Source organism: Hyaena hyaena, unplaced genomic scaffold (genome assembly GCF_003009895.1).
Source record: "Hyaena hyaena isolate Hyena2069 unplaced genomic scaffold, ASM300989v1 scaffold_1558, whole genome shotgun sequence".
Classification (NCBI taxonomy): Eukaryota; Metazoa; Chordata; class Mammalia; order Carnivora; family Hyaenidae; genus Hyaena; species Hyaena hyaena.
In genome coordinates this window covers 205596-226134 of record NW_024082182.1, presented here as the reverse complement: position 1 = coordinate 226134, position 20539 = coordinate 205596, and the positions used below count along the sequence as shown (strand labels likewise).

The 20539-nt window shown below is 39.3% G+C and overlaps 1 long non-coding RNA gene across 1 annotated transcript in view; it reads left to right on the top strand.

The window, feature by feature from the left end:
• The first annotated feature begins 4898 nt into the window (after positions 1 to 4898).
• The window catches only part of LOC120225990, a 31247-nt gene continuing 15606 nt past the window's right edge, over positions 4899 to 20539 (top strand). The window contains exons 1-2 of the long non-coding RNA XR_005526916.1: positions 4899 to 4962; positions 6802 to 6979. This is a non-coding gene — a long non-coding RNA (uncharacterized LOC120225990). The remainder of the gene's footprint in view (positions 4963 to 6801; positions 6980 to 20539) is intronic.

Below are 20539 nucleotides of genomic sequence, written 5' to 3'. Positions count from 1 at the left end.
TCTTCTAATGACACCTTCCTCTGTCCAAGGACAGAGATTCCTCTAGTTGTCAGGATCTAGGGACTATCAGGTCAGTAGCTTGGAAATATGATTTGCTTTTGAAATTTGAAACTGTCATAAAGTAGGGATTAGTTGTCCTTGCCTCATATGGTTATTGGGAGAACTGAGTGAGACGATGTCTAAAGAAAGCCCTTAGCATGATGCCTAAACATGGCTATGTGGGTGCTGAGGTGGGTTGTGTTGGATAGTCCTAAGTGTGCACACCACAACAATAACTTAAACCAAATAATGATGTTGAAAAAAATTTTTGTCAAAGATTAAAAAAATTTAAAAAAAAGAGTTAGAGTATAGCTCTAGATGGCAAATAGAATTTCATGCCTTTGCCCACATGCTTTCTGGAATGCTAGGTTAAGAAGTATTCTGAAGCTGCATCTTAGCTCAGTGAAACTGAGTGCCATATCTGATTAGAGATGTCATCCATGGGAAGAGGGGGGTATGATGGGCGACATTTACTTACCGCTCTTCTTCTAGGTAAGTTTTGTTTTTACACCAGCTTACGTGAAGCAAGTGATTCCTTGATCCATTTATCTTACCCATTCCCACTTTCTAGTATAAAAAAATATTCTGTGGTAACCAAAAATTGGAGAACAACAAAGTAATGAACACTATTCTCAAATGTTTCCATGTTTGTTCCTGAAAAATTATAGGCCCCTCAAAAGTCATTACTAATTTTCGAATTATTAACTCATAAACATTGAAGTAAAAGTAAAGAAGCTAAGAATGTATTAGTAATCCAGGTAATAGTAATTCAAAGGAACCATAGTATTTGCTGAAAACTGTGATAAATCAAGACAACACTAATTATATCCTAATAACAAGCCTTGTTCCCCTAAAGAGAGGGGATATAAACTTTGTGTATATTCATGCAAGTGAAGGTTGCCAATGTTGCCAAGGCTTGAAGAGTGGTCAGACTTATGAGAATCCCAAATCAGAGGTTTCTACAATTTCTGATTACACACTCATTTTAGTTTAACATGACAAATGTTACTAATGGCCCCCAATCTCCCTGAAAGGACACTGGGCATAACAATTGTATATATTCACAAGGCTTGTGGAGGTCTAATGAGATGCTAAATGTAAAACTGAGCACACTGACTGGCACATAGCCTAAGCACAATGTTAGTTATTAGATCATGCAATTTTAGGAATTCTGGTGAGATGCTGCTAACTTCTTAAATTCTTTTCTATCTTCTTTGTGAGCCCCACTATACCACTTGAATGTACCTCCTTTCATTTAAAGTTCTGATCTATGTTTGTTAAAAAGGCATATTGCTTTGGGGAAACTGACACTTTATTCCTTTATAAGGCTAGCATATTTATAAGTGTCTGTAATGAGCTAGACACCATGCAATGCTCTGTATGTGAAAGAGGGTCACAAAGATGAACGCCATGGTTCCTGACTTCAAGGAACTATCAGTCTTTCTGGGATGTGTGTGGTTGCCTGGATTAATCTGATAACTTCTATGATCTGGCCCAACCCACCTTCCCACATGAATTCCCTATCACAGTGTGTTATGCTGTGTCCACATTGAACCACAGTATTTCCTAAGCAATCTTTATACTTTCCGATCTCTGCCTCTTGTCACTTTCTATTTCTTCTAGCTTGGAAAGATTACTGTTCTCACTTTAGGGAGAAATAGGTCAACTGTAGCCTCACCTGTGAAATCTCCTTTATTATCACAGTCTGAAAGTGAGCCTCCCTTCTTTGAATAGCTGTTGGGGTATATATTTTTGGTGGATGGATCGATATGTGGATGAGTAAATAAGTTTGTATCTTATTATAGTCATGGGGCATGGATAAAATCATGTCTCAGGCACGCAGAGTGAATCTACAGAATGGCTAGAGGTTCTGAAGGGAAGCATCAGAGATTTGGGAGTTAACGAATATGTACAGCAAGATGTACTGTATACTGGGGTATAAGGGCACCAGCTCTGGAATCCAATCCCAGTTCTACCACTCTATGTATGACCTCAAGCAGGTTATTCAGCTTTTCCATCAGTGAAATGGAGATAACAATAGTACCTATGTCACAGAGACATGAAGATTAAATGAGATAATAACTGCCAAGATCTTGACATGATAAGAACTTGGCATATGGTAGGAGTTCAATAAATATCAATTATCATTGTCATTTGCTATTTTAGGAATTTCTCATTCTCCATGTATCTGCAAGATTAAAATCAGTGTTGGTCTTAAATCCAGCTCTTTAGATCCATCTTTATTCATAGATAATTTTTTAAATTTCTTATGCAAATATAAATCTGGAGACCATTAGGAGACTATTTGAAGTATCAGGAAATGTGGCTTGTAGAACTTCTATTATCTGTTTCAGATGAGCCAGTTCTTCAATTGGAGTAGTTCCTACTTCACTCTCTTTCAAGTTCATACCTACTGCACTTGTTGATCTCTTTCTGTTAGCCGGTAATAGTTGAAGCCAATTAAAATGCAATTAATAAGTGATAACTGTTGTGTAGAATGATGCTGGCTTGTGGCAGAGGCCTTTGGAGATGAGCTGCCCAGCAGGCCTGTCAGGTTGGCGGAATAAGCTGGAAGCCGATTTAAATGCTCTTTCAAAAATAACTGAAATGCTTTCCTCTGAGTGTCACCAATAAAGCACAAAACACATCCCCAAGAGCAACTTGATGTGGTGCTGTTTACAGCAAATTGCCCTGATCAAGAACAAATGCATCATTTATGTTATATGTGTGTGTATGTGCATTAAGTAATGTATGCCATCCACTGTAACAGGAAATTTGGATAACGTAATTTGGAAAGAAAAGTACAGATGAGAAGATTAGAGCCTTATCTGCAACACTACAGAGGATCGGAACACAACATTTTAGGTCAATCAGTTTCTTTCAGATGACCTTTCATAAGGTACTTAAGCCGTTCCATGCTGTGGCTCACAGTTTGCTGGACTGGCAGGTTGGGTGGTGCTTGGGGACAGCTGACGGACATAGGAACAAGGGATGAGACACAATGGGAGGAAACATTGTGGGGGAGAGGAGTGGGAGAAAGGGATGGCATTTTGAAAGGGGGATAGCCACATGGTTAGCTACCCCGGGTTTTTCAGGATGGTTCCGGTTTAGACCTGCATTCAGGCATCTTACCTGTTTCACACCCTCTTCATTCTCAGCGTTCTAGTTTATGCAATAAATTATATACCAGCTGGAGTTTCAACGGCAATGCTCAATTTCACTCTAATAAGTGAGAAAAAAGTAACATGGACCAAAATCTGTCACTGGCTGCTGACATTGCAATTTGTCTAATAGGGATTTAGAAGGAAAGGCAAGAGACTGCATGCTGAAAGGCCTAAGCAAAGTCACTTGGTTACTTAGGTAATAAAGGTGACACATCTGGGGCTAGCAAGATAATCAAATGTATTAGTACCTAATGCAAATTTGGTCCTCTGGAGGACTGACAATCCGTTTGCCTGGGATCTCCTGCTGCTCACTTTGTGGTGGAAATGTTGCCTCACTTTCCAAGGTAGTTGAAGTAAGAGAACACAGACAAGTGCCATGGTTGCTTAAGAGATGAAGATTTTATTCAAGGAGGTGGGCTCAAGGGAGATACGGTCAAAGGGCTAATTCTTGGCCAATGGTTAGAACTTGTTGCCCTGGGAACAGTGTTTCCCTCCTCAGAAAGCAGAGCCCACTTATATAATCATCTCCTTGGGTCCCTGCATGACCACACAGGAAGGGCCAGCTGCCACCCAGGAGAGCAGAGTGTAGATGTCTCTCACTCCAGCAGCTCACACACTAACAACAGAATGAGTTCAAGAATGTTAGCATGGGTCCTGTCCAAGAAGGTTATTGATTCATCTCATTAATTTGAAGCCAAGTGTTATAACTTTTATCCATCATTGTACTAGAGGCTCTAGCCATTGAAGTAAGGTATGAAAAAGAAGTAAAAGTATATTGGATTGAAAGGATATAAGCAAAACGAATTATTAAGAGATGATATGAAATCTGTCCAAGTGGAGGACCTAATCTATGTACATGTACACACACACACACACACACACACACACACACACTTCATGAGAGTTTAACAAGATTGCTAGATATAAGATCAATTGTGTAGCTGCACAATATCAACCAAAAGTTATAAAGCGTTGTTAAATTTAACTAAAATACAGTTTAAGATAAAAAATAAAATATGCCAAGAAAGAAATGTAACAAAAGATGTCTGCCTTTTACATGGAAAAGCACACAATTTTACTGAAAGACATTAAAGAAGACATAAATAAGTGGACACACAACATGTTTCTAGATAAGGTGATCAGGTTTTCCATAATTGATCTGCTAAAATAACAATTGAATTATTGATGAAACTTGATGAATAGCATCAAAGTGTATATAAGAGGAAAGGATGAACCAACAGCTAAGAAAAGCTTGAAAAAAGAAAACTGCAGGGGAATTTGACCTACCAGCTATAAAGATTTGCTATCAAGCTTTCCATTAGTTCAGTGGTTGGCTACAGCAAGGAATCACCTAAACGGAAAGAAGAGCCAGGAGCAGAGCCTGCTGTATGGAAGCCTGACTGTACAGAGCTCACATCTTAGTCAGAGTGGGGCAATTAGCTATCCCTGTGGAAACAAGTGACATTGGATCTCTGCTGCATACTCTAAACAAATCTAGTTCCGGTGAATTGCAAGTTTAAATGTGAAAAAATTTTAAAACTTCTAAAAGAGAATGTAGGATAAAATCTTTACCTCAGGTAGGGAAGTATGTTTAAACAATTCACACAAAATATAAGCTAGGAGAGAAAAGGAAATAAATTTGGTTATATTAACATGATATTTATTTTTGTTTATCATAGGCAGAGAAAAAGAAAACCTCAAAGCAAATGGGCAAAAGAGATGAAAAAGACCTTCTACAGAGCAAGTATTCCTGATGCTGGTAAATACATGAAAATATTTAGCCTAATTAGTAACCAGAGACATCCAAATTAAAACTACAACGAATTTGTGTCTTATACCCGTTATACTCACAGAGTTGAACAATATTAGTGTTGATGAGAATGTGAGAATGTAGATCAGTACAACCACTCAGGAACAGTCTTTGCCATTACTTTTCTAAACTTGAACAAAACATATCCTATTAACCAAAATTTCATTATTAGGTATAGATATGTGGAGAAATTCTTACACATGTGCATAATGTAGAAAAATATTCAGGGCATCTGTGTGGCTAGTTGGTTAAGCGTTTGACTCTTGGTTTTGGCTCAGGTCATGGTGTCATGACTCCTGGGTGGGAGCCCTGCGTCGGGCTCTGCATTGACAATGAGGAGCCTGTTTGGGATTTTCTCTCTCTCTCTCTCTCTCTCTCTCTCTCTCCCTGTCCCTTCCCCTTCTCCCTCTCTCTCAAAATAAATAAAAAACTATAAATAAATAAATAAATAAATAAATAAATATTCATACTGTGTTTACACAAATGTCTATTCAAATGTGCACTGACGGGAGAATGGATCAATAGTTTGCACACCATAGAGAGGTGCAGGTGACCGAATGCAGCTTCATGCTTCAACATGGATGAGAACAACAAATAAAATGTGCAGGAAAGGAAGTAGATCACAAAAGGACAGACAGAGAGTGATTCTACTTAATAAAGTCCAAATGCACAAAAACGAGTAGCATGTATTTCTGGGTTACATGCATATGTAAAAAAGTATTTTTAAAAACCATAATTTTTGGTGGGGATGGAGGAAATAAGAAAAACTGGTGGGGAAGGATATCATGGGCTGTGTCAGAATTAGTAATTTGCTATTTCTTAGGCTGGGTTGGACCTATGGATGCTCACTTAATCATTCTTTATACCTTAGCCATTCACTTGGCATATTTTTGAATGTATGAAATATTTCATGAAAAATAAATTTTTAAAAAGCTTCCAGCTGGCCACAGACTCCCATCAACTGATGCAGGCAGTCCAATTATTTCCTTATTTACAGCTGGATTTTATACTTTTAACTTTGGCTCATCCCTGAACAAATTTACTGAACATGGTCTAGTGATCAGATTAGCAGCCCTCTATAATGTTTTAGCTAATCCCAACCTCAGCATATGCATAATATAATTTTAATGACCCAGAACAACATATTTAGTCATCTAGTATAGGCAGTTTCCCCATTAGCAATTGCATCGGAAATCCCCCAGTATGTAATTTCTATTAGTGACTTTATTATGAAGTTCCATCGCTGCCTGCTGGGGGCTGTACCAGGAACCAGATTTGATGATCCCAACAAATGTTACTTCCTCCATGAAGCCTTTCTCAATGCCTGAAGGCAGAATTTTTTGTTCTGTTCATCTCAGTAGCAGTTCCTTTTTTGCAAAATGGAGAGTACTGACTTACACCTTATAGGTTGCCATGAGGAATAAACGAGATAATGCATTTAGGCTCATGGTAAGCACTCAGCAAATATTAGCCTTTCTTGTGTTTGTGTTTGTATTTGTATTTATATTTTTATTCTTGTTCTTTTTATTATTCTTATTCCTTTATTGGAATGTATGGTATAGGATGACTTGCATTAGCTAATTATGTATAACTCGATCTCCCTCTGTAGTCTGTACGCCCATTGAGAGTGTGATGTGTGTCTTCCCATCAATGTGCTTCTGGTACCTAGTATTGTTCTGAGCATGTAGTAGGCATTCGACACATACTTCTTGAATTTTGTCAAAACAGAATTGTTTTTTTAGTTTCAAATTCTTCTTTTAAAATTTAAGATTTCTGGCCCTATTCCAGAATCCACAGAACCTGATATTTGTGTCTCAACTTTGTGCTGATGGGATGCCAGTCGTATTTGGACTTGTCCCTTGCTGGTGATAATCAAAGATTTGGTGAGATGATGGCAGGGCTCTCATAAACTCTTCCTGAGGAAAATGACAAAGGTCCACTCTTGGCTTGGCAGTTTCCTATTCTGGTAAGAAAAAAATTTTTAAATGTCATTTGTTACCACCTGGTTTGATCAGAAAATGTAGGACCCAAACATGAACAAAACCTTCTTTTCCTAAGTCAAATTGTTTTCTTGAAAAGATATATTTTAGAAAGAAGGAAAAGAACACAGCATTACTGATCATAAGGCTATAATATTGTTTTCTTAGAGAATGTAATTTGCTGCTGAATATAATCCAATGAACATTTAGAGCTAAGGCCTGGTTCACTGATGCTAGACTATTCCACATGGATCTGAGGAATAACTGATAGCTGATATGATGCCTGGCAAGGAGAGGGCCAGAGAATATAGACATTGAAGACATCCATTTAATCCATTCATCCAAAGATCTTACATGCTAATCTTCATACTAATTCTACTTGTATAGTCACATGCTAAACATATCCAAGAATTTCCCTATTAGAAAGAAATAGTGTGATGTGATATGTAATATAGATAAGTATGAAATTTTATTGGGAATTTTATTAGTTTAATTAATAAGCATATAAAATATATTTGGTTAGAGGGTTTATAAAGATATAATTATGTCATTATATATACTTGGCGATCATTAGTGTTATATTAATAGAAATAGAATATAATAAATCAATGAACTTGAGGGAAGAGATTTTTAGATAGGGGGTTATTTTAAGGCACTGTCAAGATGGAGGGTAGGAGGCCAGGAGGATCTCTGTTTTTGTGATCACAGCAATGGCAAGGGTCAAGAACAGCAATCAGTCTCACTAAGTGGAGCAGAAATCATGGATAAAAATGGACTCTACAAGCATCACTCTTGATGATTCAGGTACTGAGTCTCTCCTTATTTCGAGATACTTAGATGAGCAAAACTCCATGCAAAGACAGTAAACGGTCCTCAAGGTGGAGCAGAACTTGGTCTTGTCAGTTGACCTGTGGAGTAGGGCTTGGAGTGAAGGAATGACTGGAGTAATGGTAATGTGTGAGATCAAATGGAGAAGGGTTTTCATTGTGAAAGAAGACATGTATCACCCTTTCCCTTTCAAAAGCCAGGATGCATTGTGCTCTTACTAGTCGTTTTGTCCACCAGAGTGGCCATGATACAAGTCACTAAACTGAGGTTTATAAACTCATGTTGCCTCCTTGGTATTGTCACATTAGTGACAGGGAAGGAAACCCTAGAAGTAGCAGGTAGGGTAGCCCACATAGTAGAAAGAGTGCGACTTTGGAGTCGACCACTCATGGGATCTCAGATCTGTGTAAGTTACTTAATATTTCTGAGCCTGTTTCTTAGTTTTTATAAAATGCAATGGAAACAAGTTCTTCTTAAGCACACTTCTATTGATTTTTGTTTTGTATTTTAATTAAGAACTAGAGATTATATCTATCAAATGCCTAGTACATTGGAGGTGCTTCAAATTCTCCTTGACTAATAAACATTTATTGAATGTAACTCTGGTCAGGCCCTGGGCTATAATGTGGGAGAGAAAGATGGATGAGATGCTATTGTATTTATTTATTTCCTTCAAGGAACTTGTTATCTGGTTGAGAAGACAGGTGAACCAGTGTGGTAGCCATTTCACAAGAAGGAGCAGAAGAAACCAGAAGGATGCCTTCTGGTATCTAGCTGTTCCTCTATTTTCATACAAAAAAGAACCTCACATTTTTGAGGTTCAGCTAACCTATGTGATTAAGTTACAGCCAATGAGAGATAATAACTTCTGTGTGCAATGTCTGGGATGTTTCCTGAAGGTGAAGGAATATTCCTTTATTACCTCCTTTTCTTTTTCTGCTTTCTGGAATGTGGGAGTGGTCAGCTTGGACCTGAGGTGTAGGTCATGGAGAGAATAGTGCGGTGGCAAAGCAGATTTACCACTGAATCTAGATCCTCGGTAATAGTGAAGCTAACCTCCAGCTTTGAGGGTCTTACCTTCCAATGTAAGTTGCATGAGGGAAGAATAAACACATCTTTTGTTTAAGCCTCTGTTCTTTTGAGTTTGCTATAACATGTAGCCTAACTTAATTGACTTAATGCAATAGGATACAGTGAGGAACACTAAGGAGAGACTGAAGACTTTCTTGAGGAGAGGGGCAGGAAAGGCTTCTCAGAGTAGGTGATGGTTAACAGTTGAGAAGGATGAGCAGGGCTTCTGTCACCTGATATGGTGACATTAGGAGTTTGGTTCTGTGTCTATTTGTATAGATAGTTGGCATTACATAGGCAACTTTATTAAAAAGAGTGTTTGAGAGTTCTTACATAAATTGACCTACCATTTCCCAAATAAGAGAAAGCTGGAGATTTTCACTAAGAGACTGAAACAACTGGACTGGTATTTTTAAATTTACACCATATGTGTGTGTGTGCATGCGTGAGCGCGTGCATGAAAGTGTTTGTGGTCATGTGTGTGTGCATGTTATGGTGGTTTGGAAATGCTAATAACTGTTTTCTCCTAACATTTCCTTTTATTCCTGACCTTTCTCCCATGTTTTGACCAACTCATTTGGTTTGTGTTCACTGGCTCAGAAGAAGAAGGTGGCTACACAGAACAGAGAAAAGAGAATTGTTTTGCTGGCTTTTGAACTTCAAAAGTATAGGCTCTGAGAAGATTCTCAGATGGTCCAATGAAGACTGGAAAAAAAATTCTGCCACTAGAGATAGGATCTGATCAGAAAAGAAGCACCAGTGGGTCCATAAGAAGTTCTGTGCACCTTGCTTTCTGAGCCCAGCCCCAGACCAAAGGGGTGAAGCCACTGGAAACTGCAGATGGCTCTGTGGGATCTAAAAACAAAGGGTTTGTTAGCCCTCTCTTAGCTAGAATCCTGGGTTGGTAACAAGGCTCCAGAAGAGAAGTGACTGTATTATGTCTCGGCAGAACGGACCTTAGATACTCAGAATTCCCTTGAGTTCCAGTATGGCATGGGGACTGCAAAATGATTCCAGTGTGTCCAAGAGTGGCTAGGAGTAGCAGCGAGAGGACCTCTCAATCCATAGATATCTGAGGGAGTAGGAGGAATAACTCAAGGTGATCAGAGGGCATATTTCTGTGGGTCTTAACATGGAGTTATGACTATGAGGATGTGGTGCTCACCCTCAAACACCTTGATACTGTGTAAGGCCCTGGACCATAGGGACAATGAGTGATCCCACCGTGGAAAAATGGAGCTGAATCCCACACTGCCAGTAAGGTGAAGAGCAGCTCAGTTCAGTTACAGAAAAATAAAGAAAATGATTGTTCTTGCAGACCTGAGTATGAGGGAGGATAGAGATTAGAAACTGCTGCATGTTCATTTACTCAACAATAATTTATTGCATACCTATGAAGGGGTTGGCACTGTACTAGGCATTTGGGATACTGCAGCAAACAAAACAAATGAAATTCCTGCCCTGGTGTAGCTTACTTACTTGTTAGGAGACAGAAAATATCTAGAAAGCACATAAATGATACCATATTATTCAGTCACGTAGTCATAAGGACAAGATAGAAAAGTAAAGCAGAGTCAGAAATAATTTACCTCTACTAGAAGGTGAATATTCATACATTAATGACAAGTCTGGATAGAATTCCTTCCTCTTATTACCTATCTTGTGTGTCATATTGATCTTGTGTAACTGATAAGAACCCACAATCATTGATCACTCTCAAGGTGGGGGATGCCAGAAATGATGATGAAGTAGGTAAATTGTCTATGATACCTTCTAAAGATCAAGGCCAAGCTGAAGTCGAGTGCCAGATTTTGGCTAGGCCCCAGGGCTGAAACTGAACTTCAATGCAAGCCTCATGTATCACCTGTTTTAACTCTTCATTCACCCCACTAGGTAAATATTTGTATTCAGTTTTCTAGATGACAGCACTGACTCTCAGACAGGTTAGTCAATTTGGCTAAGATTCTACCAGGATTCATACCCAGGACTATAAATTCATGGCCCTCACTCTACACTACACTGAGAAGAACATTCCAGCAGGATCCATGGGCTGCTCTGCTGGACACTTTCTAGCTTTGCAGCCAGTTATAGGGATTTCAAACAGAAGGAGGAATTTGGGGGTGGGAGGAATTAAATGGCCTGGGAAATCCTCTGCCATCCTCTGTCTAACCTCTCTTGGCTTAGGGAAGTCTCAGAAAGTCATAGCACAGCCATTTGGGATGGAGGGCAGAGTGGGTCAGGAGGGGCAGGAATGCTTTGCAGTGAGACTCAGAAGCGTAGATTATTCTGCAGCAAACCTCTATGGGTTTCATTCAGCTGTAATCAATCTGCAGACCATGGCAGAGACATATGTCATGGTAGTAAACCAGAGGATTAGAAAGTTTGAAGGGACCTTGGGGATCATCCAGTCTAATCACCACCCTAATCTATGAATCTTCTCAGTAGGATCTCTGATTTGAAGACACCTCACCTTTTTGTTCTTCCCTCTCTTATTATAGAGTTTCTAACCAGACTGAGCAAATGCCTGTGCTCAAAAAGATCTTTCTGTTTAGAGGTGAATAAAGGGTAATGACCAGCTACTAGGGATGAGTAGCCCTGGGTTGTTTGAAAGGGACATCTAAGGACAAAACTCAAGGGTCTCTGTCCAAATTCCAATGTGTCCACTGATAGTGGCAGAAGAAAAAAATTGGACCTGATTTTATCATAGTGGGGACCATAGACCTCAACTTCATGGCCCTCCTCAATATAGATATCAACAATTTGACAAAGTTATTGGCCAATTGTCTCACAGAATAAGCATTAATAAAAGAATTCAACCCGAACAATGTGCTGTTTTATGGCTACTACATGTAGGCTCACCTGTATGAATTTACCGTGATTATTTAATATCCTCTTTAAGATGAAAAATGATGCCAGCTCAGTGTTAATAGCATCTTTTGACACTGAGAAAGTACTCCTGTGGATTGAATAGCAGTCACTTCTTCCTCAGACAGAGATTGAAAACTTTATCTCGAATGTCTTGAACGGGTGATGGCATCCCGGGCAAACAAATGTTTGTGCCAAGGAGTTTGCTTTTAAAACAGTGCATTACCACAGGCGCCTTGACTTTGCAGGCTCACTGGTCAAGGATGTCCTCTTTCAGAGAGGCTTCGTCCATTGCCAACAAGCCAGTGTAAAAGGAACTCCTAACCCACTCGTATTTCAATTTACATCTTAATGCTTGAGATACTCTCTATCAGATGGCATATTTTGCTTTTTCATTATTCCGTATCTTACTCCTTCTTTGAGTCTTAGAATCCTATCATCATGAATAATGAAAGATTTATAGAGACACCCTGGGTATGAAATTATTCAAAGTTTCCTTTGAGATCCTGAAAGTGATGAGGGAAATGCTATGGAAATACTTCAGGGAACACAAGATATGGGGAGCACAAGATACTGACCTTTCCCAAGGCTCTGATTCTCTGCCTGTAAACTCAGGGAGAGTCTGAAAGTATCTTCTATCCCTAATATCTCAAAAGTCTATAATTTCTTCCCTGCTTTTAGGAACAGATTCTTAGAGAAGTCTTCTTATTCAGGCACATGACATTTTATTTCTCATTATTTTCTATATAAGATAGTGTAGGCTGGGCAAGGTGTTTGGCAGAAAGTAACATTGGATTAAGACTCAGGAAGCAGATCGTAGCTTTGGCCAATGAAAGTTGTATGGCCTGAAGTAATTCACTTAACTAAGTCATGGAAATTTGGTTCATTCATTTATAAAATGAAAGCTCTGGATTCAACTCTATGTTTTCTTTTGTTTGTTTTTCAGTCCTAAGAACTTAGGTCTTGCAGACCACTGAAATATATAACAAATTACAAAAATGGAAGAAAATATAAAATTGTTATTTTAACTTCTTTCTAAAAAGATCACATTCCTTTAAATAGAGAAAGAGTTAATACATTGGGTTCTTATTTTGGGGAGCAGGGGAGTAATACTGGGCAGACTAGTGTTTTCCACGTTGGTATTCATGAACTCTTGAGAAGCCATACGTGTATTTTGAGAGGTCTGCAAGCCACCGGTGTAGAGACACCAAACCAAACAGTACCTAGAACTGGGAACGGGTGGGTGGTAGGTAGAGGTAGATGGCAGGTGAGGGGTAGGAGGGCACATGGGTCAAGGTTTTGGCAGCAAACAGAACGGCGTTTAAATTGAGTTATTTGAGGAGAGTTTACTAAAGAGAGTATTTCCAAAGTTGCATAGGGTGCAGGAAAAGCACAATGGGAAAGACAGTGCCCAGATACCATTAACACTCTTAGGTCAGCAAGGGCAGAGCTAGGAATAATCCTCAGAACAGAAACAGAAAAGAAGCCGTGACCTTCAACTGAGGCACACAGCCAGTGCACAGCTGGGGGCAGAGAAACCACTTTAATTTCACCCTCACTTCCGCCTCATTCTCCTGCAAGGTTCCACTACACTGAACTTGACCAAGGCAAAGGAATCCACAGATGTAGGCAGACAGGTCTGCCTCCAGGATGGCAGAGCAGGGAGATGGATCTGTGGAAGCAAAATGAAGATATCCAACACAGACAGGTAGAGAAAAAGAGAAGTTTCGACCTTTTAAAAAGATGACTCAAATGTTCAGTACCATCTTCGTCGAAGGCTGGCTTTGCTTAATGTGTTTCTATTTCATAAAGTTCTGCAAATTAACACGGTTCTGCATTTCTCTCGCTCTCCAGTACTTGATGCAACACACTACACATGAGAGCCTCAGCAAAGATGTGTTGATTTGATTAGATGGGTACTTATTAGTGACTACTTTGGAGGTAAAATCTAGAGGAATGTGATCGTTTCTCAAAACTCATACATTCCCGTACAAGTTGAGAAAAGGAAGAGAAATAAAAATATTCTAGATTTGGGGTTTCCGAAGAAACAAAATACAAACAAAGAGGAGAGGGATGTGAAGATTTAATTTTAATTATTAAGCATTATTAATGATGCTGTTCTGTTTTACAATGCCATTTCATGGTTGCTATTGTATTCCGGTCGTTAATACAATTTTTGAGTTTCTTTCTGTTTTGGGGTTTGGGAGGGCTATTTTTGGTTTTGGTTTTGGTTTTGAACCCCCATTTTTAGATGAGGCAGATGAGGCCCAAGGAGGTAGAGCAGTTTGCCCAAGGTTACCTACTTGTGCTGATGCCATTGTTCATTCCACAACGCTGCTCATTACTTCAAAAAGACTCAGTGCAAGATTCCCTGAGGGGGGATGTTAGCCTACTAATTTATTCATCTCCTACCTTTTCTTTTTGTAAGTGGAAAATATGACAATTTTATTTGCAACCTAATGGACTATTTTTTTTGAGGGGGGGAATTGAATTTAAATGATATCATCAATCACCTAGCGAGATGATGTATGGCTTCGGGAAACAAAATTAAAAGAGCTAAAGCAGTTACACATCTTTTTTATTTCTGTTTTGCATTTTGAACAGAACCAGAATACAGTACATTCACCAACACCTGTTTGTTATTTGCAAAATACTATATTTAACTCATTCTTTAATTGAGCCAGGATTTCATGTCAAATTCAGGTTCTGCAGATGGATTGTTTAGAAATAAAATGTCACATTTCTTGTTCACACATCTAATTTCTTTTTGACCTCAGAGAATTCCTCAAATCTAATGAAACTGCTAGGTAGAGGAGCGAGGAGAATCCGGCTGCTATCCGGCAGTTTTCTTCCTCTTTATGTATTTTTATGATATCTATTTTGCAATTACCAAATGGTGGTCTCAGGGATACCCATCTGTCATGCCTAATTAGGGACTATTAAGGATGATTTTATGATCTCATTTATATAAAAATCAATGCATATAAAAATATTTATACACCTCTACCCCCACCCTACATTGGCTGTTCATAATGATGACGTATGCATTGAAACAGGGAAGGAAAGGAGAACACTGTAACTTTCTACCTTTAGCGTTTATTTATTTATTTATTTTTTATAGTACACATTTGTTTTATAACCTAGCAAATGCAATCAAATGCTTTAACAAACAAATAAGTGAAAGGTGAGCCAACAATAGAGATTACCTTAAATTTGAGCAATGAGGGGCACCTAGGTGTCTCAGTTGGTTAAGTGTTTGACTTCGGCTCAGGTCAAACTCAGGTTTGTGAGTTGACCCCCATGTCAGGCTCTGTGCTGACAGCTTAGAGCCTGGAACCTGCTTCAAATTCTGTGTCTCCCTCTCTCTCTGCCCCTCCCCTGCTCACAACACTGTCTCTGTCTCTCTCAAAAATAAATAAACATTAAAAATTTTTAATTAAAAAAAGAAGAAATCTACTTAAAAAAAGAGCAATGATTCAAACCCCAAATACTGGGATCTATGAATTACTACCTGCCATCTACAGTGGACAATTAAAATGCTGTCATCTCAGTGTCCCAGACAACTAGGTTGTACATAAGAATACCGAGTCAGGCTGCTGCTGCCGCCGCCACAGGCTTTAGGCACTTGGAAGTCAAGAGCACTTTCCTGTAACCAGATCGGGTCAACATAGTTCTATTAAATTGTTCTTTTTAATCCAATTGTTTTGGCTCATCTACATAGGAAATTATTCTGATAAAAATTAGAATTTCCAATATCCTACAAATGGTGCAGGTAGAATTTTCAGTTCTTTCTCTTTTCAGGCAAGTGGAATACAAGAGCAAGTTAGGAAGAGAATTTGACAAAAATTTCACATGTAGGAAAGATGCTGTTATGCATGACATCTGATTTCACCAGGAATATTTTTCTTTTTTTTTTCTTTTTTTTTTAATAGTTTATTGTCAATTTGGTTTCCATATAACACCTAGTAGTCATCCCCACAAGTGCCTTCCCCCATGCCTATCACGCCCCCTTCCCACTCCCCTCCGCCACCAGTCCTCAGATTGTTCTCAGCATTCAACAGTCTCTCATGGTTTGCCTCCCTCCCTCTCCCCAACTATTTTTCCCCTTCTTCTCCCTCATGGTCCTCCATTAGCTTCCTCCTAATCCAACTATACGTGCAAACATATGGTATCTGTCCTTCTCTGCCTGACTTATTTCGCTCAGCATAACACCCTCAAGGTCCATCCATGTTGCTACACATGGCCAGATTTCATTGTTTCTCATTGCCATGTAGTATTCCATTGTATAGATAAACCACATTTTCTTGATCCATTCGTCAGTTGATGGACACTTAGGCCCTTTCCATGTTTTGGCTATTGTTGAGAGTGCTGCTATGCATCAGCACTCCTGTATCCCTTGGGTAAATTGCTAGCAGTGCTACTGCTGGGTCATAGGGGAGTTCTATTGTTAATTTTTTGAGGAACCTCCACACTGTTTTCCAGAGGGGCTGCACCAGCTTACATTCCCACCAACAGTGTAGGAGTATGCCCGTTTCCCCACATCCTCGCCAGCATCTAGAGTCTCTTGATTTGTTCATTTTAGCCACTCTGACCGGTGTGGGGTGGTATCTCAGTGTGGTTTTGATTTGTATTTCCCTGATGAGGAGGGATGCTGAGCATCGTTTCATGTGTCTGTTGGCCATCTGGATGTCCTCTTTGGAGAAGTGTCTGGACCTCATCAAGATAAAAAGCTTCTGCATGGCAAAGGAAACAATCAATAAAACTAATAGTCAACTGACTGAATGGGAATAGATAGTTGCAAATGACATATCAGATAAAGGGTTAGTATCCATTTTCTATAAGGAACTCATCAAACTCCACACCTGAAAAACAAATAATCCAATGAAGAAATGGGCAGAAGACATGAATAGACACTTCTATAGACACCTTGCAACCAACACTACTTCTCTTTTAACAAAATTTATATTTTTATCTTTTTGGATATATGGAAAGAAATTGTTTTTACAACACGAACCACATTTTCAACTTCACTGATATGTTACATTTGAGCATCCGTGAAAATTTTAAGCCAGGGATGCTGAATGACAACACATAACTCATATTTTGCATGTGTGAAAAATTTTTAATTTTCTAAAAAATGCTATTTTTCTTCTATTACTGAGAATAGAAGTTCAGTAATTCTCTTTGATAATGATATTTTTGTGTTATTGATGATTTTATTAATTATTAATATACAGTTTGGCTGTCAAAAATGCAAACAAAAATGTGTCTTGGTTTGTCTATTTGAGTTAGGGTGTGTGTGTGTGTGTGTGTGTGTGTGTGTGTGTGTGTTTGCAGTCATTAAAATTTGTAACTGACATAGATAGCAAGGATGATCCTCTTACCCTCACCATTTTGGGTTTTTCTCAAGCTGGTCTTGGTAAGACCAGCATTAGATCCAAGAAGGCAAGAATTTATCTGAGGGTATAGAACTCAGAAAGTTATGGGCCTTGTCAAATTAGTCTCTTTGGAGTTCAATCATTTATTCAACAATTTATTAAGAACCTGATATGTGTCAGGCAGAACTAGGCACTGGGGATACAGCTGAGAACAAAATTAAGATTTCAGTGTTTTAGGTAATGTTTGCTCCATAGGGAGCAGACTCTGAGCTAGAGATTTATTAGGTTGTGTTCTTGGCTTCAACATGTTGGAGAAGGAGGCCAGGAAGAAGGATTGGACAGATGGAGAGTGAGCTACACTATAATCTCGGTAGATTATAATCATTTTGTGCTTTCTAGAGAAGAGTAATCCTTCTTCTCTAAAACTTCTTGTTTCTGAGATCCCTATCTTTTTTCTTTTAAACCTTTGCCAAACCATCCAAGTTCTTACCAGTGTCCATGTGTCCATTGACACTCTTACCTTGGGTCACTTTGCTTGTGACACAAACTGGATGACCCTGTAAACTGCCCAAAGCTCTGCTCATTGGGAGGATTTCCAGTCATTACTGTCTATCAAGGACACCTCTAAATGAGGTGGTATTGCTGTTACCATTGCTTTTCAACTTTCATTCCCATAGTAGGCTAACCTGTGAACCAAGCTTCAGTTGGTCATGAGGAATCTCCCAGGCAGCCTTACATATTGCAGTGCAGGTGAGGGAGAAGTTCTGGTGCACAAACAGTAGTGGATGACATGTGTCTTACCTCCTCTGATAGATGGTTTGTACACTCCACAATTACTTGTGCTCAATCCTGGCTGTACCACTTCCAATTTAAAATAATCTTCTCCTGGGCCCATCCAATTTTATGACTTGGTGAATCTGACAGAAGGGTCATGATGGAAAGTTCTGTCCACAGAGTCATTTGATACCCTGTGGTCTGTCTTTTCCCCAAAGCCCAAGGACAAGAGTACAAATATGTATTGCTGTCTGTTCAAGAGAGTGCAACTATTTCTGATCCTTTTTTCTGATAGGGATGGAAAAGAATTCATTTGCCAGATCAATAGCTGCCTAGCATGTATCTGAGGTTGTGTTAATCTGCTCTAGCATAGATGACACATCTAACATAGCATTGCAATCAGGGCTCCAACTTTCTGAGTTTTTAGTAGCATACTGTCATCCTCGAGGATCCATCTGTTTCTTTATAGGGGCCAGATTTCTGAATTAAATGCTGTTCTGATGAGAATCACCATCCCTACATCCTCTAGGTATAACAGTGGCACTAGTTTCTGCCATCCTTTTGAAATGTAACATTATTTTTCATTTCTTTTCTTAGCTTAGAATGTGAAGCAATTCCAGAGCCTTCCACTTGGCCTTCCCCACTATGATAGCTCTTGCTTCACAGGCCAAGCATTCTCTGTGTTAATTGTGCCTACTACTAGTTCAAGGCTATGATTTTGTCTGGCCCTTCTATATCCTCATACTAATGGGGGACCATGATGCCACCTTTAGATGTCAAAGTCAAGTCATACTCTGTGTCCAAGAGTCCTTTGAATGTTTGGGTAGTCTCCTTTCTTTAGTATACAGCTACTCTGGTAAATGGTAATAGTTCACTTTGGGGAGAATAATTAGTGTGTACCCTTGGGTGGTATTAGAAAGCCCTTATTCTTGGGGCCCACCCTCTTTTTCACTCTGTGAATTCTGGGTATAACACCTGGCTCAGGCCTGGAAACTGGGCAAGGAATTGTGACCTTATATCAGGGTGACTGACTTCCTCCTTGGTTCTCATCTTTGCAAGATATTACTTCATCTATCCTGCCTTGATACTTTTGATTATGTATATTGACAAGTATCCTTGTTGGCTGCTCATTTATTGTCCACACCCCCCACCCAGGGATGGTATATATTATTAACCATCTCCATAATCCTCTGTAGGTCAGGCCCTCCTGTCTGCACTTCTGACTCTGTCAATCACCAGAATCACATCCATTAGTTTTCTGGCATCTGGACTTTAATGTTTCAGTATCTTATCATCCATCTGCTATTGATGACTCACATACTATAATGGAATCTCCAATTTCAGCTCTGGCCTGCAGAGAAGAACCACTATTGAACTTCTTACTGATACAGGAACCCATCTCACCAGTGAATTCTTTATTACTCTGGTAATTGGTGCATCATTTGGGTTCTTTCATGGAATATAGTCTTCTAGTTGGTTTTTCAGCCTTGCAAAGTGTATCCACTTTATTATGATTCCCTTCTCTGCGTCTTTTCCTCTCCACCTTTTAAAACCTTATGCCATAGTTATTCTAGCTCATTTTTGTGGGGATCGTCATTTTTACCATGCTCTAGGTGTTACCCTAGTAACATATTCATATAATTTTCCAAAGTCCTTTCCCAGGTGTTAAATCTTGTATCCTGGAAGAGTGCTCCCAAATTGATAAGCTTTTCCTTTTCTTTAAACAAGTATTTTATTTAAATCCTAGTTAGTTAACATATATGGTAAAATTGGTTTCAGGTATAGATTTAGTGATTCATCACTTACGTATAATACCCAGTGCTCATCACAGATAAGCTTGAGATGGTGATTAATGTATCGGTGTTCTGGGGGGAGTACATTTTTTTTTTTTTTTTTACAAATAGTTTATTGTCAAGTTGGTTTCCATATAACACCCAGTGCTCATCCCCACAAGTGCCCCTCTCCGTGCCCATCCCCCCCTGCCCCCCCACATCTATCAGTCCTCAGTTTTTGTCAGCATTCAAGAGTCTCTCATGGTTTGCCTCTCCCCCTTTCCCCCACTATTTCCCCCCTTCTTCTCTGGGGGGAGTACTTTTAACTGTAGAAAGATGCGGAGAAAAAACTTTCTCTGCAGAAAGTTGAGCAGAGAAGCAGTTGAACTGGGATACTGTCCTAGTGGAGGCTGAGCTGATCCTAAGGCGAGTTCCAAAGCCGGAATAAGCCTTCAGAGTTGTCCTGACTTGGAGTGAGGGAGATGGTGCTTTGTGTCCCCTGTGGATCAGTCATCGGATGCTTAATGATCCAGGAAGGGTTTGTGACCTAGAGCAAGGTAGGTCTCTGCAATCAAGGCTATTCCTGTTAACATTTGACATTGACCTCTAAGAGCTTTCTGTTGGAAGCACTCTCTACTCGGGAGAAGTTCCAATCTTCCTGAAGAGGAATCTGGATTGTGGCATATCAGCATCCAAGTACAGTCATAATAAATGACAATCAGCATTCCTTGGGCCTTGGTCTGTCCAAGCACAGTGCTATATACACTATTAACATTATTTCATCTAATCTTCTCAAGAATCCTATAGGATAAGTACCATTATTTCCCCCATTTTAAAAATGAGAACACCCAGGCCTGTA